The following is a 4116-nucleotide window of genomic DNA, read 5'->3' as shown; positions in this document are numbered from 1 at the left end:
TATCACAAATACAAATGACAAAAAAGAGTTGCACTCACAATCACTCTCCCTCTAAATAAAAGTAATACCCTTACAACAATGGAAATAAAATAACCCTTCTCAGGCAAAGCCAATATTTTAACCCTTACTCCGTATTATTTAAGTACAGGAATATCCGAACAAAAAAAGGGGGACTGGGTGGGTGAGGGGGAGAGGGAGAGGGGGAGAGGAATGGAAAAGAAACAACCCTGCTCATGGCTCATGCAACGTCCCGTTCTTTTGTGACTAATGCTTTGGTAGAGTTGTTACTATTTATTTTCTAAGGGATTTCTTTAATAAACTATAATAATCATCACATTTTCTACAAGAGCAGTCACCTCTATAAGACCAGCTAAACAGCTCCGCATTCATGGTACATATTGTGATTGTCTGCTTAAAAGTGCATGATCGTCTCCTTATCAATCATAAGCATAATGACTACCTGATATAAGGATACACAACAAGAAGAATTTCATTCCATGTGTTCAAATGGATCATCTATTCATCTTCATTGCATAATGAATGAGAGAATGGCATCATCATACTGGATCGACACGAGGATAGATCCTCTTCTTGCATAGTTCGTTTGAGCACTGCACTCTTTAACCAGCTTCCATTTGGACTGTTTTACATCCGTGATGCCCAAAAAATCGTGATGTACCATGTCATACTAGCAATGCTCTATGCTAACAAATACCAGAGACAGAAAGAAAAAGACCAGAGTTAGACATAATTAGAATAAGAGGGGAGCTAAATAAATTGGACAATTGTTTTGATCGTATGCACTGAATTAGAACGAGGAATAATATCAAATATATTGAGCATTTGATATAAAGAACTAGCTTGTCAGCAGTCATACAAAGAAACTGGACAACTGCATCGACGAAGCAAGGCTGTAAAAGTTCGAACAAAATTGAAACTCAAGCTCATTGGAAAGGCTCAAACTCAATCACCAACATTTGAGATAATCGATAATTTATGTTCCTCGTAATATAATAGAGTTGAGGATACATTTCCTTTCCTATTTAGTTACTTATATTTATAAGTAGATCTACGTAATTATAATATCGTGTTCATAATATGAAGGTTAAAGAACTGAAAAGCTAACTTTTTTTTATCTACATACATTTACACCCCCCCGGGCAAGGCTCACCATTCCTACCATGAATACACCCGGAAAACACAAGAGGGGCTTAAATCAGTCTAACGATTAAACAAAATATTGGAAAAAAAACACAGGAAACGTATCATTCAATGGATCGATCAAAATACATCTCTAACTACAGGATGCAGGAATCTACATCTGCAAATTCATTACTCAAAGTTCTCTCTCTGTCAACACATCATTCAATGGATCGATCAAAATAAATCTCTACATACAGGATGGAGGAATCAACTTTTGCAAATTCATCATTCAATTTTTTCTCTCATTCCCTTCTTCCGTATGCTGCAATCATGTAAGGTTAAAGAGAATTGATCCAACCTTCAAAACTTACCAAAATGGAAATTCACATATTTAGCTCCCCTTCTTTAACTGTTAATTACATCTGATGTGGCCTTGTTTGAGTCCACCATGGATCCCTCACAGTGTGACACGTGGCATATCCAAGCTTGCCCCAACAGATAAGACAAGATGCTTGATACACATCTTTACTTGTCATTTAGGCCCAAACACTACAACAAAATACAAGTTTAGCGGCATTTGTCTAGTGGCATTTGTTACAAATGCCGTTACACGACAACTTTAGGCGGCATTTGGTAGCGGCATTTCATTAATTTTCAGCCTAAAGACCATTTTTAGATCTGCGGCCCAGTATTCCTTCTAGTGCTATGTATTGATAAAAAAAAAATTAATCTACTTTTTTCATGAAAACTTAAAACACCTTTCCTAAACCCTCAAAGCATTTGCCGCCTCCATCATCTATCTTCATTGTCACCCTCGATTTCTCATCATTCTCAGTTGCAATTGGAGACTCCATTCAAGGCAAGATCGATCTGTGGTAAAAAAATATTTCTTTTCGAAATCATACTTGTTTCTCCATAAATTTGAAATTTAGGGTTTTTATTCTCCTATAAGTTTCTTCAGATTCGATGTTATGGTTTGTTTATGCCTTCGAAATTGAGTTTGTTGTGCATTTTTTGTTTAAATTTCAGGTTAATCATGGTGTTTGCTTGTGTTTATACCAACTTATGGCGAATTTGCTTGATTAAACCTCTGTTTTTTTGGTACTTCTCTCTTATTCTCCAATTGCTTACATGACACAAACTGGGACTATATTCACCAATTTTGACATTTGGGTTTTCCATGTCAAGGTGAGCCTTCTGTATTAATTCACCTTTTTTCGTCTTTAGCAGCTTGCCAACTTAACTGGTGTGAAGGATGACTTGGTTGGGAGGAAGGGATATAGATAGGAAAGATGTAGTAGCAGAATTAGTCAAATAATCTAAACTCACTTTAGTTTTATAGTGTTTATAGACATCTAACATAACTTACATTTAAGTTTTTATTATGTTGGTATCATGATTTCACCTACTCATTGTTTCATTTGGCAATTTCTGCTGGAAATATTGTTAACCTAAGACAAAATGTTCTATTTTGTTTATTCTATAGATGTTTCTTGAAGGTTCTAGACTGCAGTGAAGCACTGATGCTTGGTATTTTTCTTTATTTCAATTTTGGTGACTTGGGTATTTTTATTTCGTGGTTGTCTTAACTCAATTTTTGTCCCCTGTTTCTTGAAACTTTAGGTAATGTTTTTTTTATATAGATGTTTTATATAATCATGACGTTTGTTAAGGTATGAAAAATGGGAAATTTGCAACATTAAATCATGTCATCCAAATGTATTATTTATTTTCCGGTATGTTTCACTATCATTATTATTATTTTTTCTTGTAGATTTAGTGAATATATGGTTTAAAAGTTAACTAATATATGGTTTAACATTTTAAGAAGTTCTTGAAAAATCTCGGAAGGAGCCAAAGAACGCAAAAAAGGAAGCATACAACATTGGATCTTCTAGCTTGATCAGGGGTAATCGTTTTCTCTTATATGAAGTATAAAGATTGACGTTTTGATTTGTTTATATCCTCTCTAGGTTCGAATTTTATTATTTGGTGTAGTTTTGATTTGTTGCTATGTTTAAACTTTCGTAAATATGTATTGTATGATTCCATTCACATGTTTGCTTCCTTTAATTCAAAAGTATTTCAACTAGTGGCTTTTTATCCCATTTCTTATATTATTAGGTCATTTAGGTCATCTGGTTTACTTATTATACTACGTATTTTGCTAAGTTTAAGCAAACTAAGGAGTGTATGTAGTGCTTTATTTTTGCGTGTGGTAAGGATTAGTCCAGATATTCTCTTGTTTTCGTTATCTAGCTTGTCCATTTTTACCAAGATGTTTCTTTTAGAGGAAGTTTCTTATGAACATTCATCATTTCATCTATGCTCCTAAATAAAAAATAATGTTCTGGTTATTTACATGTCTCTGCTTGTGGATGGATTATGTCAGGGAGTCATAAGCCATGTAATGTCTTTCTTCCCCTTGTTTGTGTTCAAGAGTTTAACTTAATTCTTATCCTTATGTAATCTGTATTTTTTTCAGGTGATGAGGATTCTAGTAATTTATTTTTCCAGGTGATAAGGACTCAAGTACCGAGGACGCATCCCCGTCTTTCACTATAACATATCGACGATTTCAACTACTGTATTCACAGTCACTAGGTTGCGCAGAAAAAGTGTACATTGTTATCTCCCTTGTATATGAAACAAAGTAACTATAAATTTGGTTAGTTTAGAGCGTACTTAGGATTATTAGGCAAATTAAATGTTAGGATGCTCCTTTGTAATACTTGTAATAAGTACTTGTTATATCTACGGAAAAGTTTACTATTTGGTTAATCTATTTTTCTCAAAGTGGAGTTATTTTTGTTCTATTCAATTTTATTATTATTTGGTGTAACTTATAAGTTCCGTATCAATGAGGTATATATACTAGAAAGGGAAGGTCGAGACTAGAATTGAAGAAATGGCTTTAGGCGGCATTTATTTAGTGCTTTACCAGCAAAATCCGTAAATGCCGCTATATATTTG

At 34.0% G+C, this 4116-nt stretch overlaps 1 long non-coding RNA gene across 3 annotated transcripts; it reads left to right on the top strand.

Annotated features, from left to right (window-relative positions):
• The first annotated feature begins 1787 nt into the window (after positions 1-1787).
• LOC130461111 (uncharacterized) lies at positions 1788-3913 on the top strand. 3 transcript variants are annotated; one of them, XR_008921455.1, is made up of 4 exons: positions 1788-2018; positions 2173-2331; positions 2630-3052; positions 3629-3913. It is a non-coding gene; the product is annotated as an uncharacterized lncRNA (long non-coding RNA). The 3 variants fall into 3 exon arrangements; XR_008921456.1 differs by having other exon boundaries at positions 1796-2018; positions 2972-3052; XR_008921454.1 differs by having other exon boundaries at positions 2173-3052.
• The last annotated feature ends 203 nt before the right edge of the window (positions 3914-4116 follow it).

This window comes from Spinacia oleracea, chromosome 5 (assembly GCF_020520425.1).
Source record: "Spinacia oleracea cultivar Varoflay chromosome 5, BTI_SOV_V1, whole genome shotgun sequence".
Lineage (NCBI taxonomy): Eukaryota > Viridiplantae > Streptophyta > Magnoliopsida > Caryophyllales > Amaranthaceae > Spinacia > Spinacia oleracea.
Note: the sequence above shows the minus strand (reverse complement) of the source record. Positions and strands in the feature narration are given on the sequence as shown.